Below are 25,074 nucleotides of genomic sequence, written 5' to 3'. Positions count from 1 at the left end.
GCCACCTTTTGTCATCCTGCCTTCGATAGCTCAGCTGGTAGAGCGGAGGACTGTAGATGACACATTGGAATAACTATCTGTATGGAAAGAAATATTGTTCTGTATTGTTGATGTTCTTTATTGTTTGTAATTTCATTCATATATCTGATTAGTTTTGATTCTAAAGGATTTTTTATTACTTTATTGCTGACAATGTTAAGTATTTTTAATGTGTGTTTAATCATTTATTTTTTTAAATTTCCACTGTGAAACACATGCTTGATAATTGTATTATGAAATTTTTTCAATTAAAAAATAAAAATAAAAATGATGATACATTGGCTATCCTTAGGTCGCTGCTTCGATTCCGGCTCGAAGGAGCTGGCTTTTGAATTCGGCACGTAGATGTTTCCACGATTTCTTCAGAGATTGCAGGGCAAGATATGCAAAAGTAACACGTCAAGAGAAAACAAGTCGGCGTTCCTTGCTTAATTGCTTTGATTCAATTTGCAAATCAGTCACGGTAAAGGGCTGTAGACTTTATACTATGGATGTCAAGAAGAGATCAACTGATGTGATTGGAACATGCAACCGTCTGATCTGGATTCAGCCAAGCTACCGTTGTACCCCAAGACACCACAAACCTATCTGGTGTTTCCTGCTTAAGCCACCTTTTGTCATCCTGCCTTCGATAGCTCAGCTGGTAGAGCGGAGGACTGTAGATGATACATTAGCTATCCTTAGGTCGTTGGTTCGATTCCGGCTCGAAGGAGCTGGCTTTTGAATTCGGCACGTAGATGTTTCCACGATTTCTTCAGAGATTGCAGGGCAAGATATGCAAAAGTAACACGTCAAGAGGCAGATCTGTCACAGTACACAATGACAGGAATGGTTATTACATGAGATCTCAGGCTTAATATAAATAACAGGTCAAGATACAAATCTATCACAGTACACTGGTGATTTTCAATCCTGATCCTGGGGACCCCCTGCTCTGGGCTGTGTTTCCCAAAAGCGTTGCAATCCTTAATACAACGTAGACGCATTGAAACCAATAGAGTTGCAATCAACTTAGGCTTACGATGACTCTGGAAGACGCGGCCCTGCATTTTTGTCTGTCTCCTTTTTCTGACACACCCAGATGAGCTCATGGAGCTCTCTCCTAACTAGCCAATGATCTTAATCAGGTGTGTTTAATAAGGGAGACATACAGAGCGGTGGGATTGGAAACCACTGCAGCACACAACGACAGGACTTCTTTTCACATTAGAAGTCAACAAGAAAGCACGTGACCCCGACGTGATTTGAACACGCAACCTTCTGATCTGGAGTCAGACGCGCTACCGTTGCGCCACGAGGTCCTGAACCCAGAGGTGATGTATTTTGCTTAACCCCCTTGACACAGAATGCAAATCAGTAAATATACGGTGCTCAAGGAACACTCTTGATGTTGGACTTTATACTCAGGAGATCAAAAACAGATCGTCTGACCTCAAGGTGATTTGGAGCCAGACACTCTACCGTTGCACTACAAGATAGCGGAAAAATTATTTAGTGTTTCATGCTAAAGCACTTTGATAAACTATGCAAATCCGCTAGTCTTTACACTCACAAAGTCAAGAACAGTTCGCTTGACCTCAACATAATTGGAACACGCAACCTCCCGATCCCGGGTCAGGCGCACTCTGTCGAGAAAACAAGTCGGCGTTCCTTGCTTAATTGCTTTGATTCAATTTGCAAATCAGTCACGGTAAAGGGCTGTAGACTTTATACTATGGATGTCAAGAAGAGATCAGCTGATGTGATTGGAACATGCAACCGTCTGATCTGGATTCAGCCAAGCTACCGTTGTACCCCAAGACACCACAAACCTATCTGGTGTTTCCTACTTAAGCCACCTTTTGTCATCCTGCCTTCGATAGCTCAGCTGGTAGAGCGGAGGACTGTAGATGATACATTGGCTATCCTTAGGTCGCTGGTTCGATTCCGGCTCGAAGGAGCTGGCTTTTGAATTCGGCACGTAGATGTTTCCACGATTTCTTCAGAGATTGCAGGGCAAGATATGCAAAAGTAACACGTCAAGAGGCAGATCTGTCACAGTACACAATGACAGGAATGGTTATTACATGAGATCTCAGGCTTAATATAAATAACAGGTCAAGATACAAATCTATCACAGTACACTGGTGATTTTCAATCCTGATCCTGGGGACCCCCTGCTCTGGGCTGTGTTTCCCAAAAGCGTTGCAATCCTTAATACAACGTAGACGCATTGAAACCAATAGAGTTGCAATCAACTTAGGCTTACGATGACTCTGGAAGACGCGGCCCTGCATTTTTGTCTGTCTCCTTTTTCTGACACACCCAGATGAGCTCATGGAGCTCTCTCCTAACTAGCCAATGATCTTAATCAGGTGTGTTTAATAAGGGAGACATACAGAGCGGTGGGATTGGAAACCACTGCAGCACACAACGACAGGACTTCTTTTCACATTAGAAGTCAACAAGAAATCACGTGACCCCGACGTGATTTGAACACGCAACCTTCTGATCTGGAGTCAGACGCGCTACCGTTGCGCCACGAGGTCCTGAAACCAGAGGTGATGTATTTTGCTTAACCCCCTTGACACAGAATGCAAATCAGTAAATATACGGTGCTCAAGGAACACTCTTGATGTTGGACTTTATACTCAGGAGATCAAAAACAGATCGTCTGACCTCAAGGTGATTTGGAGCCAGACACTCTACCGTTGCACTACAAGATAGCGGAAAAATTATTTAGTGTTTCATGCTAAAGCACTTTGATAAACTATGCAAATCCGCTAGTCTTTACACTCACAAAGTCAAGAACAGTTCGCTTGACCTCAACATAATTGGAACACGCAACCTCCCGATCCCGGGTCAGGCGCACTCTGTCGAGAAAACAAGTCGGCGTTCCTTGCTTAATTGCTTTGATTCAATTTGCAAATCAGTCACGGTAAAGGGCTGTAGACTTTATACTATGGATGTCAAGAAGAGATCAGCTGATGTGATTGGAACATGCAACCGTCTGATCTGGATTCAGCCAAGCTACCGTTGTACCCCAAGACACCACAAACCTATCTGGTGTTTCCTGCTTAAGCCACCTTTTGTCATCCTGCCTTCGATAGCTCAGCTGGTAGAGCGGAGGACTGTAGATGACACATTGGAATAACTATCTGTATGGAAAGAAATATTGTTCTGTATTGTTGATGTTCTTTATTGTTTGTAATTTCATTCATATATCTGATTAGTTTTGATTCTAAAGGATTTTTTATTACTTTATTGCTGACAATGTTAAGTATTTTTAATGTGTGTTTAATCATTTATTTTTTTAAATTTCCACTGTGAAACACATGCTTGATAATTGTATTATGAAATTTTTTCAATTAAAAAATAAAAATAAAAATGATGATACATTGGCTATCCTTAGGTCGCTGCTTCGATTCCGGCTCGAAGGAGCTGGCTTTTGAATTCGGCACGTAGATGTTTCCACGATTTCTTCAGAGATTGCAGGGCAAGATATGCAAAAGTAACACGTCAAGAGAAAACAAGTCGGCGTTCCTTGCTTAATTGCTTTGATTCAATTTGCAAATCAGTCACGGTAAAGGGCTGTAGACTTTATACTATGGATGTCAAGAAGAGATCAACTGATGTGATTGGAACATGCAACCGTCTGATCTGGATTCAGCCAAGCTACCGTTGTACCCCAAGACACCACAAACCTATCTGGTGTTTCCTGCTTAAGCCACCTTTCGTCATCCTGCCTTCGATAGCTCAGCTGGTAGAGCGGAGGACTGTAGATGATACATTAGCTATCCTTAGGTCGTTGGTTCGATTCCGGCTCGAAGGAGCTGGCTTTTGAATTCGGCACGTAGATGTTTCCACGATTTCTTCAGAGATTGCAGGGCAAGATATGCAAAAGTAACACGTCAAGAGGCAGATCTGTCACAGTACACAATGACAGGAATGGTTATTACATGAGATCTCAGGCTTAATATAAATAACAGGTCAAGATACAAATCTATCACAGTACACTGGTGATTTTCAATCCTGATCCTGGGGACCCCCTGCTCTGGGCTGTGTTTCCCAAAAGCGTTGCAATCCTTAATACAACGTAGACGCATTGAAACCAATAGAGTTGCAATCAACTTAGGCTTACGATGACTCTGGAAGACGCGGCCCTGCATTTTTGTCTGTCTCCTTTTTCTGACACACCCAGATGAGCTCATGGAGCTCTCTCCTAACTAGCCAATGATCTTAATCAGGTGTGTTTAATAAGGGAGACATACAGAGCGGTGGGATTGGAAACCACTGCAGCACACAACGACAGGACTTCTTTTCACATTAGAAGTCAACAAGAAAGCACGTGACCCCGACGTGATTTGAACACGCAACCTTCTGATCTGGAGTCAGACGCGCTACCGTTGCGCCACGAGGTCCTGAACCCAGAGGTGATGTATTTTGCTTAACCCCCTTGACACAGAATGCAAATCAGTAAATATACGGTGCTCAAGGAACACTCTTGATGTTGGACTTTATACTCAGGAGATCAAAAACAGATCGTCTGACCTCAAGGTGATTTGGAGCCAGACACTCTACCGTTGCACTACAAGATAGCGGAAAAATTATTTAGTGTTTCATGCTAAAGCACTTTGATAAACTATGCAAATCCGCTAGTCTTTACACTCACAAAGTCAAGAACAGTTCGCTTGACCTCAACATAATTGGAACACGCAACCTCCCGATCCCGGGTCAGGCGCACTCTGTCGAGAAAACAAGTCGGCGTTCCTTGCTTAATTGCTTTGATTCAATTTGCAAATCAGTCACGGTAAAGGGCTGTAGACTTTATACTATGGATGTCAAGAAGAGATCAGCTGATGTGATTGGAACATGCAACCGTCTGATCTGGATTCAGCCAAGCTACCGTTGTACCCCAAGACACCACAAACCTATCTGGTGTTTCCTACTTAAGCCACCTTTTGTCATCCTGCCTTCGATAGCTCAGCTGGTAGAGCGGAGGACTGTAGATGATACATTGGCTATCCTTAGGTCGCTGGTTCGATTCCGGCTCGAAGGAGCTGGCTTTTGAATTCGGCACGTAGATGTTTCCACGATTTCTTCAGAGATTGCAGGGCAAGATATGCAAAAGTAACACGTCAAGAGGCAGATCTGTCACAGTACACAATGACAGGAATGGTTATTACATGAGATCTCAGGCTTAATATAAATAACAGGTCAAGATACAAATCTATCACAGTACACTGGTGATTTTCAATCCTGATCCTGGGGACCCCCTGCTCTGGGCTGTGTTTCCCAAAAGCGTTGCAATCCTTAATACAACGTAGACGCATTGAAACCAATAGAGTTGCAATCAACTTAGGCTTACGATGACTCTGGAAGACGCGGCCCTGCATTTTTGTCTGTCTCCTTTTTCTGACACACCCAGATGAGCTCATGGAGCTCTCTCCTAACTAGCCAATGATCTTAATCAGGTGTGTTTAATAAGGGAGACATACAGAGCGGTGGGATTGGAAACCACTGCAGCACACAACGACAGGACTTCTTTTCACATTAGAAGTCAACAAGAAAGCACGTGACCCCGACGTGATTTGAACACGCAACCTTCTGATCTGGAGTCAGACGCGCTACCGTTGCGCCACGAGGTCCTGAAACCAGAGGTGATGTATTTTGCTTAACCCCCTTGACACAGAATGCAAATCAGTAAATATACGGTGCTCAAGGAACACTCTTGATGTTGGACTTTATACTCAGGAGATCAAAAACAGATCGTCTGACCTCAAGGTGATTTGGAGCCAGACACTCTACCGTTGCACTACAAGATAGCGGAAAAATTATTTAGTGTTTCATGCTAAAGCACTTTGATAAACTATGCAAATCCGCTAGTCTTTACACTCACAAAGTCAAGAACAGTTCGCTTGACCTCAACATAATTGGAACACGCAACCTCCCGATCCCGGGTCAGGCGCACTCTGTCGAGAAAACAAGTCGGCGTTCCTTGCTTAATTGCTTTGATTCAATTTGCAAATCAGTCACGGTAAAGGGCTGTAGACTTTATACTATGGATGTCAAGAAGAGATCAGCTGATGTGATTGGAACATGCAACCGTCTGATCTGGATTCAGCCAAGCTACCGTTGTACCCCAAGACACCACAAACCTATCTGGTGTTTCCTGCTTAAGCCACCTTTTGTCATCCTGCCTTCGATAGCTCAGCTGGTAGAGCGGAGGACTGTAGATGACACATTGGAATAACTATCTGTATGGAAAGAAATATTGTTCTGTATTGTTGATGTTCTTTATTGTTTGTAATTTCATTCATATATCTGATTAGTTTTGATTCTAAAGGATTTTTTATTACTTTATTGCTGACAATGTTAAGTATTTTTAATGTGTGTTTAATCATTTATTTTTTTAAATTTCCACTGTGAAACACATGCTTGATAATTGTATTATGAAATTTTTTCAATTAAAAAATAAAAATAAAAATGATGATACATTGGCTATCCTTAGGTCGCTGCTTCGATTCCGGCTCGAAGGAGCTGGCTTTTGAATTCGGCACGTAGATGTTTCCACGATTTCTTCAGAGATTGCAGGGCAAGATATGCAAAAGTAACACGTCAAGAGAAAACAAGTCGGCGTTCCTTGCTTAATTGCTTTGATTCAATTTGCAAATCAGTCACGGTAAAGGGCTGTAGACTTTATACTATGGATGTCAAGAAGAGATCAACTGATGTGATTGGAACATGCAACCGTCTGATCTGGATTCAGCCAAGCTACCGTTGTACCCCAAGACACCACAAACCTATCTGGTGTTTCCTGCTTAAGCCACCTTTCGTCATCCTGCCTTCGATAGCTCAGCTGGTAGAGCGGAGGACTGTAGATGATACATTAGCTATCCTTAGGTCGTTGGTTCGATTCCGGCTCGAAGGAGCTGGCTTTTGAATTCGGCACGTAGATGTTTCCACGATTTCTTCAGAGATTGCAGGGCAAGATATGCAAAAGTAACACGTCAAGAGGCAGATCTGTCACAGTACACAATGACAGGAATGGTTATTACATGAGATCTCAGGCTTAATATAAATAACAGGTCAAGATACAAATCTATCACAGTACACTGGTGATTTTCAATCCTGATCCTGGGGACCCCCTGCTCTGGGCTGTGTTTCCCAAAAGCGTTGCAATCCTTAATACAACGTAGACGCATTGAAACCAATAGAGTTGCAATCAACTTAGGCTTACGATGACTCTGGAAGACGCGGCCCTGCATTTTTGTCTGTCTCCTTTTTCTGACACACCCAGATGAGCTCATGGAGCTCTCTCCTAACTAGCCAATGATCTTAATCAGGTGTGTTTAATAAGGGAGACATACAGAGCGGTGGGATTGGAAACCACTGCAGCACACAACGACAGGACTTCTTTTCACATTAGAAGTCAACAAGAAAGCACGTGACCCCGACGTGATTTGAACACGCAACCTTCTGATCTGGAGTCAGACGCGCTACCGTTGCGCCACGAGGTCCTGAAACCAGAGGTGATGTATTTTGCTTAACCCCCTTGACACAGAATGCAAATCAGTAAATATACGGTGCTCAAGGAACACTCTTGATGTTGGACTTTATACTCAGGAGATCAAAAACAGATCGTCTGACCTCAAGGTGATTTGGAGCCAGACACTCTACCGTTGCACTACAAGATAGCGGAAAAATTATTTAGTGTTTCATGCTAAAGCACTTTGATAAACTATGCAAATCCGCTAGTCTTTACACTCACAAAGTCAAGAACAGTTCGCTTGACCTCAACATAATTGGAACACGCAACCTCCCGATCCCGGGTCAGGCGCACTCTGTCGAGAAAACAAGTCGGCGTTCCTTGCTTAATTGCTTTGATTCAATTTGCAAATCAGTCACGGTAAAGGGCTGTAGACTTTATACTATGGATGTCAAGAAGAGATCAGCTGATGTGATTGGAACATGCAACCGTCTGATCTGGATTCAGCCAAGCTACCGTTGTACCCCAAGACACCACAAACCTATCTGGTGTTTCCTGCTTAAGCCACCTTTTGTCATCCTGCCTTCGATAGCTCAGCTGGTAGAGCGGAGGACTGTAGATGACACATTGGAATAACTATCTGTATGGAAAGAAATATTGTTCTGTATTGTTGATGTTCTTTATTGTTTGTAATTTCATTCATATATCTGATTAGTTTTGATTCTAAAGGATTTTTTATTACTTTATTGCTGACAATGTTAAGTATTTTTAATGTGTGTTTAATCATTTATTTTTTTAAATTTCCACTGTGAAACACATGCTTGATAATTGTATTATGAAATTTTTTCAATTAAAAAATAAAAATAAAAATGATGATACATTGGCTATCCTTAGGTCGCTGCTTCGATTCCGGCTCGAAGGAGCTGGCTTTTGAATTCGGCACGTAGATGTTTCCACGATTTCTTCAGAGATTGCAGGGCAAGATATGCAAAAGTAACACGTCAAGAGAAAACAAGTCGGCGTTCCTTGCTTAATTGCTTTGATTCAATTTGCAAATCAGTCACGGTAAAGGGCTGTAGACTTTATACTATGGATGTCAAGAAGAGATCAACTGATGTGATTGGAACATGCAACCGTCTGATCTGGATTCAGCCAAGCTACCGTTGTACCCCAAGACACCACAAACCTATCTGGTGTTTCCTGCTTAAGCCACCTTTCGTCATCCTGCCTTCGATAGCTCAGCTGGTAGAGCGGAGGACTGTAGATGATACATTAGCTATCCTTAGGTCGTTGGTTCGATTCCGGCTCGAAGGAGCTGGCTTTTGAATTCGGCACGTAGATGTTTCCACGATTTCTTCAGAGATTGCAGGGCAAGATATGCAAAAGTAACACGTCAAGAGGCAGATCTGTCACAGTACACAATGACAGGAATGGTTATTACATGAGATCTCAGGCTTAATATAAATAACAGGTCAAGATACAAATCTATCACAGTACACTGGTGATTTTCAATCCTGATCCTGGGGACCCCCTGCTCTGGGCTGTGTTTCCCAAAAGCGTTGCAATCCTTAATACAACGTAGACGCATTGAAACCAATAGAGTTGCAATCAACTTAGGCTTACGATGACTCTGGAAGACGCGGCCCTGCATTTTTGTCTGTCTCCTTTTTCTGACACACCCAGATGAGCTCATGGAGCTCTCTCCTAACTAGCCAATGATCTTAATCAGGTGTGTTTAATAAGGGAGACATACAGAGCGGTGGGATTGGAAACCACTGCAGCACACAACGACAGGACTTCTTTTCACATTAGAAGTCAACAAGAAAGCACGTGACCCCGACGTGATTTGAACACGCAACCTTCTGATCTGGAGTCAGACGCGCTACCGTTGCGCCACGAGGTCCTGAAACCAGAGGTGATGTATTTTGCTTAACCCCCTTGACACAGAATGCAAATCAGTAAATATACGGTGCTCAAGGAACACTCTTGATGTTGGACTTTATACTCAGGAGATCAAAAACAGATCGTCTGACCTCAAGGTGATTTGGAGCCAGACACTCTACCGTTGCACTACAAGATAGCGGAAAAATTATTTAGTGTTTCATGCTAAAGCACTTTGATAAACTATGCAAATCCGCTAGTCTTTACACTCACAAAGTCAAGAACAGTTCGCTTGACCTCAACATAATTGGAACACGCAACCTCCCGATCCCGGGTCAGGCGCACTCTGTCGAGAAAACAAGTCGGCGTTCCTTGCTTAATTGCTTTGATTCAATTTGCAAATCAGTCACGGTAAAGGGCTGTAGACTTTATACTATGGATGTCAAGAAGAGATCAGCTGATGTGATTGGAACATGCAACCGTCTGATCTGGATTCAGCCAAGCTACCGTTGTACCCCAAGACACCACAAACCTATCTGGTGTTTCCTGCTTAAGCCACCTTTTGTCATCCTGCCTTCGATAGCTCAGCTGGTAGAGCGGAGGACTGTAGATGACACATTGGAATAACTATCTGTATGGAAAGAAATATTGTTCTGTATTGTTGATGTTCTTTATTGTTTGTAATTTCATTCATATATCTGATTAGTTTTGATTCTAAAGGATTTTTTATTACTTTATTGCTGACAATGTTAAGTATTTTTAATGTGTGTTTAATCATTTATTTTTTTAAATTTCCACTGTGAAACACATGCTTGATAATTGTATTATGAAATTTTTTCAATTAAAAAATAAAAATAAAAATGATGATACATTGGCTATCCTTAGGTCGCTGCTTCGATTCCGGCTCGAAGGAGCTGGCTTTTGAATTCGGCACGTAGATGTTTCCACGATTTCTTCAGAGATTGCAGGGCAAGATATGCAAAAGTAACACGTCAAGAGAAAACAAGTCGGCGTTCCTTGCTTAATTGCTTTGATTCAATTTGCAAATCAGTCACGGTAAAGGGCTGTAGACTTTATACTATGGATGTCAAGAAGAGATCAACTGATGTGATTGGAACATGCAACCGTCTGATCTGGATTCAGCCAAGCTACCGTTGTACCCCAAGACACCACAAACCTATCTGGTGTTTCCTGCTTAAGCCACCTTTCGTCATCCTGCCTTCGATAGCTCAGCTGGTAGAGCGGAGGACTGTAGATGATACATTAGCTATCCTTAGGTCGTTGGTTCGATTCCGGCTCGAAGGAGCTGGCTTTTGAATTCGGCACGTAGATGTTTCCACGATTTCTTCAGAGATTGCAGGGCAAGATATGCAAAAGTAACACGTCAAGAGGCAGATCTGTCACAGTACACAATGACAGGAATGGTTATTACATGAGATCTCAGGCTTAATATAAATAACAGGTCAAGATACAAATCTATCACAGTACACTGGTGATTTTCAATCCTGATCCTGGGGACCCCCTGCTCTGGGCTGTGTTTCCCAAAAGCGTTGCAATCCTTAATACAACGTAGACGCATTGAAACCAATAGAGTTGCAATCAACTTAGGCTTACGATGACTCTGGAAGACGCGGCCCTGCATTTTTGTCTGTCTCCTTTTTCTGACACACCCAGATGAGCTCATGGAGCTCTCTCCTAACTAGCCAATGATCTTAATCAGGTGTGTTTAATAAGGGAGACATACAGAGCGGTGGGATTGGAAACCACTGCAGCACACAACGACAGGACTTCTTTTCACATTAGAAGTCAACAAGAAAGCACGTGACCCCGACGTGATTTGAACACGCAACCTTCTGATCTGGAGTCAGACGCGCTACCGTTGCGCCACGAGGTCCTGAAACCAGAGGTGATGTATTTTGCTTAACCCCCTTGACACAGAATGCAAATCAGTAAATATACGGTGCTCAAGGAACACTCTTGATGTTGGACTTTATACTCAGGAGATCAAAAACAGATCGTCTGACCTCAAGGTGATTTGGAGCCAGACACTCTACCGTTGCACTACAAGATAGCGGAAAAATTATTTAGTGTTTCATGCTAAAGCACTTTGATAAACTATGCAAATCCGCTAGTCTTTACACTCACAAAGTCAAGAACAGTTCGCTTGACCTCAACATAATTGGAACACGCAACCTCCCGATCCCGGGTCAGGCGCACTCTGTCGAGAAAACAAGTCGGCGTTCCTTGCTTAATTGCTTTGATTCAATTTGCAAATCAGTCACGGTAAAGGGCTGTAGACTTTATACTATGGATGTCAAGAAGAGATCAGCTGATGTGATTGGAACATGCAACCGTCTGATCTGGATTCAGCCAAGCTACCGTTGTACCCCAAGACACCACAAACCTATCTGGTGTTTCCTGCTTAAGCCACCTTTTGTCATCCTGCCTTCGATAGCTCAGCTGGTAGAGCGGAGGACTGTAGATGACACATTAGAATAACTATCTGTATGGAAAGAAATATTGTTCTGTATTGTTGATGTTCTTTATTGTTTGTAATTTCATTCATATATCTGATTAGTTTTGATTCTAAAGGATTTTTTATTACTTTATTGCTGACAATGTTAAGTATTTTTAATGTGTGTTTAATCATTTATTTTTTTAAATTTCCACTGTGAAACACATGCTTGATAATTGTATTATGAAATTTTTTCAATTAAAAAATAAAAATAAAAATGATGATACATTGGCTATCCTTAGGTCGCTGCTTCGATTCCGGCTCGAAGGAGCTGGCTTTTGAATTCGGCACGTAGATGTTTCCACGATTTCTTCAGAGATTGCAGGGCAAGATATGCAAAAGTAACACGTCAAGAGAAAACAAGTCGGCGTTCCTTGCTTAATTGCTTTGATTCAATTTGCAAATCAGTCACGGTAAAGGGCTGTAGACTTTATACTATGGATGTCAAGAAGAGATCAACTGATGTGATTGGAACATGCAACCGTCTGATCTGGATTCAGCCAAGCTACCGTTGTACCCCAAGACACCACAAACCTATCTGGTGTTTCCTGCTTAAGCCACCTTTTGTCATCCTGCCTTCGATAGCTCAGCTGGTAGAGCGGAGGACTGTAGATGATACATTAGCTATCCTTAGGTCGTTGGTTCGATTCCGGCTCGAAGGAGCTGGCTTTTGAATTCGGCACGTAGATGTTTCCACGATTTCTTCAGAGATTGCAGGGCAAGATATGCAAAAGTAACACGTCAAGAGGCAGATCTGTCACAGTACACAATGACAGGAATGGTTATTACATGAGATCTCAGGCTTAATATAAATAACAGGTCAAGATACAAATCTATCACAGTACACTGGTGATTTTCAATCCTGATCCTGGGGACCCCCTGCTCTGGGCTGTGTTTCCCAAAAGCGTTGCAATCCTTAATACAACGTAGACGCATTGAAACCAATAGAGTTGCAATCAACTTAGGCTTACGATGACTCTGGAAGACGCGGCCCTGCATTTTTGTCTGTCTCCTTTTTCTGACACACCCAGATGAGCTCATGGAGCTCTCTCCTAACTAGCCAATGATCTTAATCAGGTGTGTTTAATAAGGGAGACATACAGAGCGGTGGGATTGGAAACCACTGCAGCACACAACGACAGGACTTCTTTTCACATTAGAAGTCAACAAGAAAGCACGTGACCCCGACGTGATTTGAACACGCAACCTTCTGATCTGGAGTCAGACGCGCTACCGTTGCGCCACGAGGTCCTGAACCCAGAGGTGATGTATTTTGCTTAACCCCCTTGACACAGAATGCAAATCAGTAAATATACGGTGCTCAAGGAACACTCTTGATGTTGGACTTTATACTCAGGAGATCAAAAACAGATCGTCTGACCTCAAGGTGATTTGGAGCCAGACACTCTACCGTTGCACTACAAGATAGCGGAAAAATTATTTAGTGTTTCATGCTAAAGCACTTTGATAAACTATGCAAATCCGCTAGTCTTTACACTCACAAAGTCAAGAACAGTTCGCTTGACCTCAACATAATTGGAACACGCAACCTCCCGATCCCGGGTCAGGCGCACTCTGTCGAGAAAACAAGTCGGCGTTCCTTGCTTAATTGCTTTGATTCAATTTGCAAATCAGTCACGGTAAAGGGCTGTAGACTTTATACTATGGATGTCAAGAAGAGATCAGCTGATGTGATTGGAACATGCAACCGTCTGATCTGGATTCAGCCAAGCTACCGTTGTACCCCAAGACACCACAAACCTATCTGGTGTTTCCTACTTAAGCCACCTTTTGTCATCCTGCCTTCGATAGCTCAGCTGGTAGAGCGGAGGACTGTAGATGATACATTGGCTATCCTTAGGTCGCTGGTTCGATTCCGGCTCGAAGGAGCTGGCTTTTGAATTCGGCACGTAGATGTTTCCACGATTTCTTCAGAGATTGCAGGGCAAGATATGCAAAAGTAACACGTCAAGAGGCAGATCTGTCACAGTACACAATGACAGGAATGGTTATTACATGAGATCTCAGGCTTAATATAAATAACAGGTCAAGATACAAATCTATCACAGTACACTGGTGATTTTCAATCCTGATCCTGGGGACCCCCTGCTCTGGGCTGTGTTTCCCAAAAGCGTTGCAATCCTTAATACAACGTAGACGCATTGAAACCAATAGAGTTGCAATCAACTTAGGCTTACGATGACTCTGGAAGACGCGGCCCTGCATTTTTGTCTGTCTCCTTTTTCTGACACACCCAGATGAGCTCATGGAGCTCTCTCCTAACTAGCCAATGATCTTAATCAGGTGTGTTTAATAAGGGAGACATACAGAGCGGTGGGATTGGAAACCACTGCAGCACACAACGACAGGACTTCTTTTCACATTAGAAGTCAACAAGAAAGCACGTGACCCCGACGTGATTTGAACACGCAACCTTCTGATCTGGAGTCAGACGCGCTACCGTTGCGCCACGAGGTCCTGAAACCAGAGGTGATGTATTTTGCTTAACCCCCTTGACACAGAATGCAAATCAGTAAATATACGGTGCTCAAGGAACACTCTTGATGTTGGACTTTATACTCAGGAGATCAAAAACAGATCGTCTGACCTCAAGGTGATTTGGAGCCAGACACTCTACCGTTGCACTACAAGATAGCGGAAAAATTATTTAGTGTTTCATGCTAAAGCACTTTGATAAACTATGCAAATCCGCTAGTCTTTACACTCACAAAGTCAAGAACAGTTCGCTTGACCTCAACATAATTGGAACACGCAACCTCCCGATCCCGGGTCAGGCGCACTCTGTCGAGAAAACAAGTCGGCGTTCCTTGCTTAATTGCTTTGATTCAATTTGCAAATCAGTCACGGTAAAGGGCTGTAGACTTTATACTATGGATGTCAAGAAGAGATCAGCTGATGTGATTGGAACATGCAACCGTCTGATCTGGATTCAGCCAAGCTACCGTTGTACCCCAAGACACCACAAACCTATCTGGTGTTTCCTGCTTAAGCCACCTTTTGTCATCCTGCCTTCGATAGCTCAGCTGGTAGAGCGGAGGACTGTAGATGACACATTGGAATAACTATCTGTATGGAAAGAAATATTGTTCTGTATTGTTGATGTTCTTTATTGTTTGTAATTTCATTCATATATCTGATTAGTTTTGATTCTAAAGGATTTTTTATTACTTTATTGCTGACAATGTTAAGTATTTTTAATGTGTGTTTAATCATTTATTTTTTTAAATTTCCACTGTGAAACACATGCTTGATAATTGTATTATGAAATTTTTTCAATTAAAAAATAAAAATAAAAATGATGATACATTGGCTATCCTTAGGTCGCTGCTTCGATTCCGGCTCGAAGGAGCTGGCTTTTGAATTCGGCACGTAGATGTTTCCACGATTTCTTCAGAGATTGCAGGGCAAGATATGCAAAAGTAACACGTCAAGAGAAAACAAGTCGGCGTTCCTTGCTTAATTGCTTTGATTCAATTTGCAAATCAGTCACGGTAAAGGGCTGTAGACTTTATACTATGGATGTCAAGAAGAGATCAACTGATGTGATTGGAACATGCAACCGTCTGATCTGGATTCAGCCAAGCTACCGTTGTACCCCAAGACACCACAAACCTATCTGGTGTTTCCTGCTTAAGCCACCTTTTGTCATCCTGCCTTCGATAGCTCAGCTGGTAGAGCGGAGGACTGTAGATGATACATTAGCTATCCTTAGGTCGTTGGTTCGATTCCGGCTCGAAGGAGCTGGCTTTTGAATTCGGCACGTAGATGTTTCCACGATTTCTTCAGAGATTGCAGGGCAAGATATGCAAAAGTAACACGTCAAGAGGCAGATCTGTCACAGTACACAATGACAGGAATGGTTATTACATGAGATCTCAGGCTTAATATAAATAACAGGTCAAGATACAAATCTATCACAGTACACTGGTGATTTTCAATCCTGATCCTGGGGACCCCCTGCTCTGGGCTGTGTTTCCCAAAAGCGTTGCAATCCTTAATACAACGTAGACGCATTGAAACCAATAGAGTTGCAATCAACTTAGGCTTACGATGACTCTGGAAGACGCGGCCCTGCATTTTTGTCTGTCTCCTTTTTCTGACACACCCAGATGAGCTCATGGAGCTCTCTCCTAACTAGCCAATGATCTTAATCAGGTGTGTTTAATAAGGGAGACATACAGAGCGGTGGGATTGGAAACCACTGCAGCACACAACGACAGGACTTCTTTTCACATTAGAAGTCAACAAGAAAGCACGTGACCCCGACGTGATTTGAACACGCAACCTTCTGATCTGGAGTCAGACGCGCTACCGTTGCGCCACGAGGTCCTGAACCCAGAGGTGATGTATTTTGCTTAACCCCCTTGACACAGAATGCAAATCAGTAAATATACGGTGCTCAAGGAACACTCTTGATGTTGGACTTTATACTCAGGAGATCAAAAACAGATCGTCTGACCTCAAGGTGATTTGGAGCCAGACACTCTACCGTTGCACTACAAGATAGCGGAAAAATTATTTAGTGTTTCATGCTAAAGCACTTTGATAAACTATGCAAATCCGCTAGTCTTTACACTCACAAAGTCAAGAACAGTTCGCTTGACCTCAACATAATTGGAACACGCAACCTCCCGATCCCGGGTCAGGCGCACTCTGTCGAGAAAACAAGTCGGCGTTCCTTGCTTAATTGCTTTGATTCAATTTGCAAATCAGTCACGGTAAAGGGCTGTAGACTTTATACTATGGATGTCAAGAAGAGATCAGCTGATGTGATTGGAACATGCAACCGTCTGATCTGGATTCAGCCAAGCTACCGTTGTACCCCAAGACACCACAAACCTATCTGGTGTTTCCTGCTTAAGCCACCTTTTGTCATCCTGCCTTCGATAGCTCAGCTGGTAGAGCGGAGGACTGTAGATGATACATTAGCTATCCTTAGGTCGTTGGTTCGATTCCGGCTCGAAGGAGCTGGCTTTTGAATTCGGCACGTAGATGTTTCCACGATTTCTTCAGAGATTGCAGGGCAAGATATGCAAAAGTAACACGTCAAGAGGCAGATCTGTCACAGTACACAATGACAGGAATGGTTATTACATAAGATCTCAGGCTTAATATAAATAACAGGTCAAGATACAAATCTATCACAGTACACTGGTGATTTTCAATCCTGATCCTGGGGACCCCCTGCTCTGGGCTGTGTTTCCCAAAAGCGTTGCAACCCTTAATACAACGTAGACGCATTGAAACCAATAGAGTTGCAATCAACTTAGGCTTACGATGACTCTGGAAGACGCGGCCCTGCATTTTTGTCTGTCTCCTTTTTCTGACACACCCAGATGAGCTCATGGAGCTCTCTCCTAACTAGCTAATGATCTTAATCAGGTGTGTTCAATAAGGGAGACATAGAGAGCGGTGGGATTGGAAACCACTGCAGCACACAACGACAGGACTTCTTTTCACATTAGAAGTCAACAAGAAAGCACGTGACCCCGACGTGATTTGAACACGCAACCTTCTGATCTGGAGTCAGACGCGCTACCGTTGCGCCACGAGGTCCTGAACCCAGAGGTGATGTATTTTGCTTAACCCCCTTGACACAGAATGCAAATCAGTAAATATACGGTGCTCAAGGAACACTCTTGATGTTGGACTTTATACTCAGGAGATCAAAAACAGATCGTCTGACCTCAAGGTGATTTGGAGCCAGACACTCTACCGTTGCACTACAAGATAGCGGAAAAATTATTTAGTGTTTCATGCTAAAGCACTTTGATAAACTATGCAAATCCGCTAGTCTTTACACTCACAAAGTCAAGAACAGTTCGCTTGACCTCAACATAATTGGAACACGCAACCTCCCGATCCCGGGTCAGGCGCACTCTGTCGAGAAAACAAGTCGGCGTTCCTTGCTTAATTGCTTTGATTCAATTTGCAAATCAGTCACGGTAAAGGGCTGTAGACTTTATACTATGGATGTCAAGAAGAGATCAGCTGATGTGATTGGAACATGCAACCGTCTGATCTGGATTCAGCCAAGCTACCGTTGTACCCCAAGACACCACAAACCTATCTGGTGTTTCCTGCTTAAGCCACCTTTTGTCATCCTGCCTTCGATAGCTCAGCTGGTAGAGCGGAGGACTGTAGATGACACATTGGAATAACTATCTGTATGGAAAGAAATATTGTTCTGTATTGTTGATGTTCTTTATTGTTTGTAATTTCATTCATATATCTGATTAGTTTTGATTCTAAAGGATTTTTTATTACTTTATTGCTGACAATGTTAAGTATTTTTAATGTGTGTTTAATCATTTATTTTTTTAAATTTCCACTGTGAAACACATGCTTGATAATTGTATTATGAAATTTTTTCAATTAAAAAATAAAAATAAAAATGATGATACATTGGCTATCCTTAGGTCGCTGCTTCGATTCCGGCTCGAAGGAGCTGGCTTTTGAATTCGGCACGTAGATGTTTCCACGATTTCTTCAGAGATTGCAGGGCAAGATATGCAAAAGTAACACGTCAAGAGAAAACAAGTCGGCGTTCCTTGCTTAATTGCTTTGATTCAATTTGCAAATCAGTCACGGTAAAGGGCTGTAGACTTTATACTATGGATGTCAAGAAGAGATCAACTGATGTGATTGGAACATGCAACCGTCTGATCTGGATTCAGCCAAGCTACCGTTGTACCCCAAGACACCACAAACCTATCTGGTGTTTCCTGCTTAAGCCACCTTTTGTCATCCTGCCTTCGATAGCTCAGCTGGTAGAGCGGAGGACTGTAGATGATACATTAGCTATCCTTAGGTCGTTGGTTCGATTCCGGCTCGAAGGAGCTGGCTTTTGAATTCGGCACGTAGATGTTTCCACGATTTCTTCAGAGATTGCAGGGCAAGATATGCAAAAGTAACACGTCAAGAGGCAGATCTGTCACAGTACACAATGACAGGAATGGTTATTACATGAGATCTCAGGCTTAATATAAATAACAGGTCAAGATACAAATCTATCACAGTACACTGGTGATTTTCAATCCTGATCCTGGGGACCCCCTGCTCTGGGCTGTGTTTCCCAAAAGCGTTGCAATCCTTAATACAACGTAGACGCATTGAAACCAATAGAGTTGCAATCAACTTAGGCTTACGATGACTCTGGAAGACGCGGCCCTGCATTTTTGTCTGTCTCCTTTTTCTGACACACCCAGATGAGCTCATGGAGCTCTCTCCTAACTAGCCAATGATCTTAATCAGGTGTGTTTAATAAGGGAGACATACAGAGCGGTGGGATTGGAAACCACTGCAGCACACAACGACAGGACTTCTTTTCACATTAGAAGTCAACAAGAAAGCACGTGACCCCGACGTGATTTGAACACGCAACCTTCTGATCTGGAGTCAGACGCGCTACCGTTGCGCCACGAGGTCCTGAACCCAGAGGTGATGTATTTTGCTTAACCCCCTTGACACAGAATGCAAATCAGTAAATATACGGTGCTCAAGGAACACTCTTGATGTTGGACTTTATACTCAGGAGATCAAAAACAGATCGTCTGACCTCAAGGTGATTTGGAGCCAGACACTCTACCGTTGCACTACAAGATAGCGGAAAAAATATTTAGTGTTTCATGCTAAAGCACTTTGATAAACTATGCAAATCCGCTAGTCTTTACACTCACAAAGTCAAGAACAGTTCGCTTGACCTCAACATAATTGGAACACGCAACCTCCCGATCCCGGGTCAGGCGCACTCTGTCGAGAAAACAAGTCGGCGTTCAATGCTTAATTGCTTTGATTCAATTTGCAAATCAGTCACGGTAAAGGGCTGTAGACTTTATACTATGGATGTCAAGAAGAGATCAGCTGATGTGATTGGAACATGCAACCGTCTGATCTGGATTCAGCCAAGCTACCGTTGTACCCCAAGACACCACAAACCTATCTGGTGTTTCCTACTTAAGCCACCTTTTGTCATCCTGCCTTCGATAGCTCAGCTGGTAGAGCGGAGGACTGTAGATGATACATTGGCTATCCTTAGGTCGCTGGTTCGATTCCGGCTCGAAGGAGCTGGCTTTTGAATTCGGCACGTAGATGTTTCCACGATTTCTTCAGAGATTGCAGGGCAAGATATGCAAAAGTAACACGTCAAGAGGCAGATCTGTCACAGTACACAATGACAGGAATGGTTATTACATGAGATCTCAGGCTTAATATAAATAACAGGTCAAGATACAAATCTATCACAGTACACTGGTGATTTTCAATCCTGATCCTGGGGACCCCCTGCTCTGGGCTGTGTTTCCCAAAAGCGTTGCAATCCTTAATACAACGTAGACGCATTGAAACCAATAGAGTTGCAATCAACTTAGGCTTACGATGACTCTGGAAGACGCGGCCCTGCATTTTTGTCTGTCTCCTTTTTCTGACACACCCAGATGAGCTCATGGAGCTCTCTCCTAACTAGCCAATGATCTTAATCAGGTGTGTTTAATAAGGGAGACATACAGAGCGGTGGGATTGGAAACCACTGCAGCACACAACGACAGGACTTCTTTTCACATTAGAAGTCAACAAGAAATCACGTGACCCCGACGTGATTTGAACACGCAACCTTCTGATCTGGAGTCAGACGCGCTACCGTTGCGCCACGAGGTCCTGAAACCAGAGGTGATGTATTTTGCTTAACCCCCTTGACACAGAATGCAAATCAGTAAATATACGGTGCTCAAGGAACACTCTTGATGTTGGACTTTATACTCAGGAGATCAAAAACAGATCGTCTGACCTCAAGGTGATTTGGAGCCAGACACTCTACCGTTGCACTACAAGATAGCGGAAAAATTATTTAGTGTTTCATGCTAAAGCACTTTGATAAACTATGCAAATCCGCTAGTCTTTACACTCACAAAGTCAAGAACAGTTCGCTTGACCTCAACATAATTGGAACACGCAACCTCCCGATCCCGGGTCAGGCGCACTCTGTCGAGAAAACAAGTCGGCGTTCCTTGCTTAATTGCTTTGATTCAATTTGCAAATCAGTCACGGTAAAGGGCTGTAGACTTTATACTATGGATGTCAAGAAGAGATCAGCTGATGTGATTGGAACATGCAACCGTCTGATCTGGATTCAGCCAAGCTACCGTTGTACCCCAAGACACCACAAACCTATCTGGTGTTTCCTGCTTAAGCCACCTTTTGTCATCCTGCCTTCGATAGCTCAGCTGGTAGAGCGGAGGACTGTAGATGACACATTGGAATAACTATCTGTATGGAAAGAAATATTGTTCTGTATTGTTGATGTTCTTTATTGTTTGTAATTTCATTCATATATCTGATTAGTTTTGATTCTAAAGGATTTTTTATTACTTTATTGCTGACAATGTTAAGTATTTTTAATGTGTGTTTAATCATTTATTTTTTTAAATTTCCACTGTGAAACACATGCTTGATAATTGTATTATGAAATTTTTTCAATTAAAAAATAAAAATAAAAATGATGATACATTGGCTATCCTTAGGTCGCTGCTTCGATTCCGGCTCGAAGGAGCTGGCTTTTGAATTCGGCACGTAGATGTTTCCACGATTTCTTCAGAGATTGCAGGGCAAGATATGCAAAAGTAACACGTCAAGAGAAAACAAGTCGGCGTTCCTTGCTTAATTGCTTTGATTCAATTTGCAAATCAGTCACGGTAAAGGGCTGTAGACTTTATACTATGGATGTCAAGAAGAGATCAACTGATGTGATTGGAACATGCAACCGTCTGATCTGGATTCAGCCAAGCTACCGTTGTACCCCAAGACACCACAAACCTATCTGGTGTTTCCTGCTTAAGCCACCTTTTGTCATCCTGCCTTCGATAGCTCAGCTGGTAGAGCGGAGGACTGTAGATGATACATTAGCTATCCTTAGGTCGTTGGTTCGATTCCGGCTCGAAGGAGCTGGCTTTTGAATTCGGCACGTAGATGTTTCCACGATTTCTTCAGAGATTGCAGGGCAAGATATGCAAAAGTAACACGTCAAGAGAAAACAAGTCGGCGTTCCTTGCTTAATTGCTTTGATTCAATTTGCAAATCAGTCACGGTAAAGGGCTGTAGACTTTATACTATGGATGTCAAGAAGAGATCAACTGATGTGATTGGAACATGCAACCGTCTGATCTGGATTCAGCCAAGCTACCGTTGTACCCCAAGACACCACAAACCTATCTGGTGTTTCCTGCTTAAGCCACCTTTTGTCATCCTGCCTTCGATAGCTCAGCTGGTAGAGCGGAGGACTGTAGATGATACATTAGCTATCCTTAGGTCGTTGGTTCGATTCCGGCTCGAAGGAGCTGGCTTTTGAATTCGGCACGTAGATGTTTCCACGATTTCTTCAGAGATTGCAGGGCAAGATATGCAAAAGTAACACGTCAAGAGGCAGATCTGTCACAGTACACAATGACAGGAATGGTTATTACATGAGATCTCAGGCTTAATATAAATAACAGGTCAAGATACAAATCTATCACAGTACACTGGTGATTTTCAATCCTGATCCTGGGGACCCCCTGCTCTGGGCTGTGTTTCCCAAAAGCGTTGCAATCCTTAATACAACGTAGACGCATTGAAACCAATAGAGTTGCAATCAACTTAGGCTTACGATGACTCTGGAAGACGCGGCCCTGCATTTTTGTCTGTCTCCTTTTTCTGACACACCCAGATGAGCTCATGGAGCTCTCTCCTAACTAGCCAATGATCTTAATCAGGTGTGTTTAATAAGGGAGACATACAGAGCGGTGGGATTGGAAACCACTGCAGCACACAACGACAGGACTTCTTTTCACATTAGAAGTCAACAAGAAAGCACGTGACCCCGACGTGATTTGAACACGCAACCTTCTGATCTGGAGTCAGACGCGCTACCGTTGCGCCACGAGGTCCTGAACCCAGAGGTGATGTATTTTGCTTAACCCCCTTGACACAGAATGCAAATCAGTAAATATACGGTGCTCAAGGAACACTCTTGATGTTGGACTTTATACTCAGGAGATCAAAAACAGATCGTCTGACCTCAAGGTGATTTGGAGCCAGACACTCTACCGTTGCACTACAAGATAGCGGAAAAATTATTTAGTGTTTCATGCTAAAGCACTTTGATAAACTATGCAAATCCGCTAGTCTTTACACTCACAAAGTCAAGAACAGTTCGCTTGACCTCAACATAATTGGAACACGCAACCTCCCGATCCCGGGTCAGGCGCACTCTGTCGAGAAAACAAGTCGGCGTTCCTTGCTTAATTGCTTTGATTCAATTTGCAAATCAGTCACGGTAAAGGGCTGTAGACTTTATACTATGGATGTCAAGAAGAGATCAGCTGATGTGATTGGAACATGCAACCGTCTGATCTGGATTCAGCCAAGCTACCGTTGTACCCCAAGACACCACAAACCTATCTGGTGTTTCCTACTTAAGCCACCTTTTGTCATCCTGCCTTCGATAGCTCAGCTGGTAGAGCGGAGGACTGTAGATGATACATTGGCTATCCTTAGGTCGCTGGTTCGATTCCGGCTCGAAGGAGCTGCCTTTTGAATTCGGCACGTAGATGTTTCCACGATTTCTTCAGAGATTGCAGGGCAAGATATGCAAAAGTAACACGTCAAGAGGCAGATCTGTCACAGTACACAATGACAGGAATGGTTATTACATGAGATCTCAGGCTTAATATAAATAACAGGTCAAGATACAAATCTATCACAGTACACTGGTGATTTTCAATCCTGATCCTGGGGACCCCCTGCTCTGGGCTGTGTTTCCCAAAAGCGTTGCAATCCTTAATACAACGTAGACGCATTGAAACCAATAGAGTTGCAATCAACTTAGGCTTACGATGACTCTGGAAGACGCGGCCCTGCATTTTTGTCTGTCTCCTTTTTCTGACACACCCAGATGAGCTCATGGAGCTCTCTCCTAACTAGCCAATGATCTTAATCAGGTGTGTTTAATAAGGGAGACATACAGAGCGGTGGGATTGGAAACCACTGCAGCACACAACGACAGGACTTCTTTTCACATTAGAAGTCAACAAGAAATCACGTGACCCCGACGTGATTTGAACACGCAACCTTCTGATCTGGAGTCAGACGCGCTACCGTTGCGCCACGAGGTCCTGAAACCAGAGGTGATGTATTTTGCTTAACCCCCTTGACACAGAATGCAAATCAGTAAATATACGGTGCTCAAGGAACACTCTTGATGTTGGACTTTATACTCAGGAGATCAAAAACAGATCGTCTGACCTCAAGGTGATTTGGAGCCAGACACTCTACCGTTGCACTACAAGATAGCGGAAAAATTATTTAGTGTTTCATGCTAAAGCACTTTGATAAACTATGCAAATCCGCTAGTCTTTACACTCACAAAGTCAAGAACAGTTCGCTTGACCTCAACATAATTGGAACACGCAACCTCCCGATCCCGGGTCAGGCGCACTCTGTCGAGAAAACAAGTCGGCGTTCCTTGCTTAATTGCTTTGATTCAATTTGCAAATCAGTCACGGTAAAGGGCTGTAGACTTTATACTATGGATGTCAAGAAGAGATCAGCTGATGTGATTGGAACATGCAACCGTCTGATCTGGATTCAGCCAAGCTACCGTTGTACCCCAAGACACCACAAACCTATCTGGTGTTTCCTGCTTAAGCCACCTTTTGTCATCCTGCCTTCGATAGCTCAGCTGGTAGAGCGGAGGACTGTAGATGATACATTGGAATAACTATCTGTATGGAAAGAAATATTGTTCTGTATTGTTGATGTTCTTTATTGTTTGTAATTTCATTCATATATCTGATTAGTTTTGATTCTAAAGGATTTTTTATTACTTTATTGCTGACAATGTTAAGTATTTTTAATGTGTGTTTAATCATTTATTTTTTTAAATTTCCACTGTGAAACACATGCTTGATAATTGTATTATGAAATTTTTTCAATTAAAAAAATAAAATAAAAATGATGATACATTGGCTATCCTTAGGTCGCTGCTTCGATTCCGGCTCGAAGGAGCTGGCTTTTGAATTCGGCACGTAGATGTTTCCACGATTTCTTCAGAGATTGCAGGGCAAGATATGCAAAAGTAACACGTCAAGAGAAAACAAGTCGGCGTTCCTTGCTTAAT

General features: G+C 42.9%; 20 non-coding genes across 20 annotated transcripts; 5 read left to right on the top strand and 15 right to left on the bottom strand.

The window, feature by feature from the left end:
• Positions 1-1,268: 1,268 nt before the first annotated feature.
• On the bottom strand, positions 1,269-1,340 carry trnaw-cca (transfer RNA tryptophan (anticodon CCA)). Its single transcript has one exon. It is a non-coding gene; the product is annotated as a tRNA-Trp (tRNA).
• Positions 1,341-1,891: 551 nt separating this feature from the next.
• trnay-gua (transfer RNA tyrosine (anticodon GUA)) lies at positions 1,892-1,978 on the top strand. Its single transcript is given in 2 exon segments — positions 1,892-1,928; positions 1,943-1,978. It is a non-coding gene; the product is annotated as a tRNA-Tyr (tRNA).
• Positions 1,979-2,495: 517 nt separating this feature from the next.
• trnaw-cca (transfer RNA tryptophan (anticodon CCA)) lies at positions 2,496-2,567 on the bottom strand. The gene has a single exon. It is a non-coding gene; the product is annotated as a tRNA-Trp (tRNA).
• Positions 2,568-4,367: 1,800 nt separating this feature from the next.
• Positions 4,368-4,439, bottom strand: trnaw-cca (transfer RNA tryptophan (anticodon CCA)). The gene has a single exon. It is a non-coding gene; the product is annotated as a tRNA-Trp (tRNA).
• Positions 4,440-4,990: 551 nt separating this feature from the next.
• Positions 4,991-5,077, top strand: trnay-gua (transfer RNA tyrosine (anticodon GUA)). The gene is given in 2 exon segments: positions 4,991-5,027; positions 5,042-5,077. It is a non-coding gene; the product is annotated as a tRNA-Tyr (tRNA).
• A 517-nt stretch (positions 5,078-5,594) lies between these two features.
• trnaw-cca (transfer RNA tryptophan (anticodon CCA)) lies at positions 5,595-5,666 on the bottom strand. Its single transcript has one exon. It is a non-coding gene; the product is annotated as a tRNA-Trp (tRNA).
• Positions 5,667-7,466: 1,800 nt separating this feature from the next.
• On the bottom strand, positions 7,467-7,538 carry trnaw-cca (transfer RNA tryptophan (anticodon CCA)). The gene has a single exon. It is a non-coding gene; the product is annotated as a tRNA-Trp (tRNA).
• A 1,800-nt stretch (positions 7,539-9,338) lies between these two features.
• trnaw-cca (transfer RNA tryptophan (anticodon CCA)) lies at positions 9,339-9,410 on the bottom strand. The gene has a single exon. It is a non-coding gene; the product is annotated as a tRNA-Trp (tRNA).
• Positions 9,411-11,210: 1,800 nt separating this feature from the next.
• Positions 11,211-11,282, bottom strand: trnaw-cca (transfer RNA tryptophan (anticodon CCA)). The gene has a single exon. It is a non-coding gene; the product is annotated as a tRNA-Trp (tRNA).
• A 1,800-nt stretch (positions 11,283-13,082) lies between these two features.
• trnaw-cca (transfer RNA tryptophan (anticodon CCA)) lies at positions 13,083-13,154 on the bottom strand. The gene has a single exon. It is a non-coding gene; the product is annotated as a tRNA-Trp (tRNA).
• A 551-nt stretch (positions 13,155-13,705) lies between these two features.
• trnay-gua (transfer RNA tyrosine (anticodon GUA)) lies at positions 13,706-13,792 on the top strand. The gene is given in 2 exon segments: positions 13,706-13,742; positions 13,757-13,792. It is a non-coding gene; the product is annotated as a tRNA-Tyr (tRNA).
• A 517-nt stretch (positions 13,793-14,309) lies between these two features.
• Positions 14,310-14,381, bottom strand: trnaw-cca (transfer RNA tryptophan (anticodon CCA)). Its single transcript has one exon. It is a non-coding gene; the product is annotated as a tRNA-Trp (tRNA).
• Positions 14,382-16,181: 1,800 nt separating this feature from the next.
• On the bottom strand, positions 16,182-16,253 carry trnaw-cca (transfer RNA tryptophan (anticodon CCA)). The gene has a single exon. It is a non-coding gene; the product is annotated as a tRNA-Trp (tRNA).
• Positions 16,254-17,408: 1,155 nt separating this feature from the next.
• Positions 17,409-17,480, bottom strand: trnaw-cca (transfer RNA tryptophan (anticodon CCA)). Its single transcript has one exon. It is a non-coding gene; the product is annotated as a tRNA-Trp (tRNA).
• A 1,800-nt stretch (positions 17,481-19,280) lies between these two features.
• On the bottom strand, positions 19,281-19,352 carry trnaw-cca (transfer RNA tryptophan (anticodon CCA)). Its single transcript has one exon. It is a non-coding gene; the product is annotated as a tRNA-Trp (tRNA).
• A 551-nt stretch (positions 19,353-19,903) lies between these two features.
• Positions 19,904-19,990, top strand: trnay-gua (transfer RNA tyrosine (anticodon GUA)). Its single transcript is given in 2 exon segments — positions 19,904-19,940; positions 19,955-19,990. It is a non-coding gene; the product is annotated as a tRNA-Tyr (tRNA).
• Positions 19,991-20,507: 517 nt separating this feature from the next.
• Positions 20,508-20,579, bottom strand: trnaw-cca (transfer RNA tryptophan (anticodon CCA)). Its single transcript has one exon. It is a non-coding gene; the product is annotated as a tRNA-Trp (tRNA).
• A 2,192-nt stretch (positions 20,580-22,771) lies between these two features.
• Positions 22,772-22,843, bottom strand: trnaw-cca (transfer RNA tryptophan (anticodon CCA)). The gene has a single exon. It is a non-coding gene; the product is annotated as a tRNA-Trp (tRNA).
• A 551-nt stretch (positions 22,844-23,394) lies between these two features.
• Positions 23,395-23,481, top strand: trnay-gua (transfer RNA tyrosine (anticodon GUA)). The gene is given in 2 exon segments: positions 23,395-23,431; positions 23,446-23,481. It is a non-coding gene; the product is annotated as a tRNA-Tyr (tRNA).
• Positions 23,482-23,998: 517 nt separating this feature from the next.
• On the bottom strand, positions 23,999-24,070 carry trnaw-cca (transfer RNA tryptophan (anticodon CCA)). Its single transcript has one exon. It is a non-coding gene; the product is annotated as a tRNA-Trp (tRNA).
• Between the last annotated feature and the right edge of the window lie 1,004 nt (positions 24,071-25,074).

Source organism: Garra rufa, chromosome 1 (genome assembly GCF_049309525.1).
Source record: "Garra rufa chromosome 1, GarRuf1.0, whole genome shotgun sequence".
Classification (NCBI taxonomy): Eukaryota; Metazoa; Chordata; class Actinopteri; order Cypriniformes; family Cyprinidae; genus Garra; species Garra rufa.
This window is presented reverse-complemented; position numbering and strand designations above follow the sequence as displayed.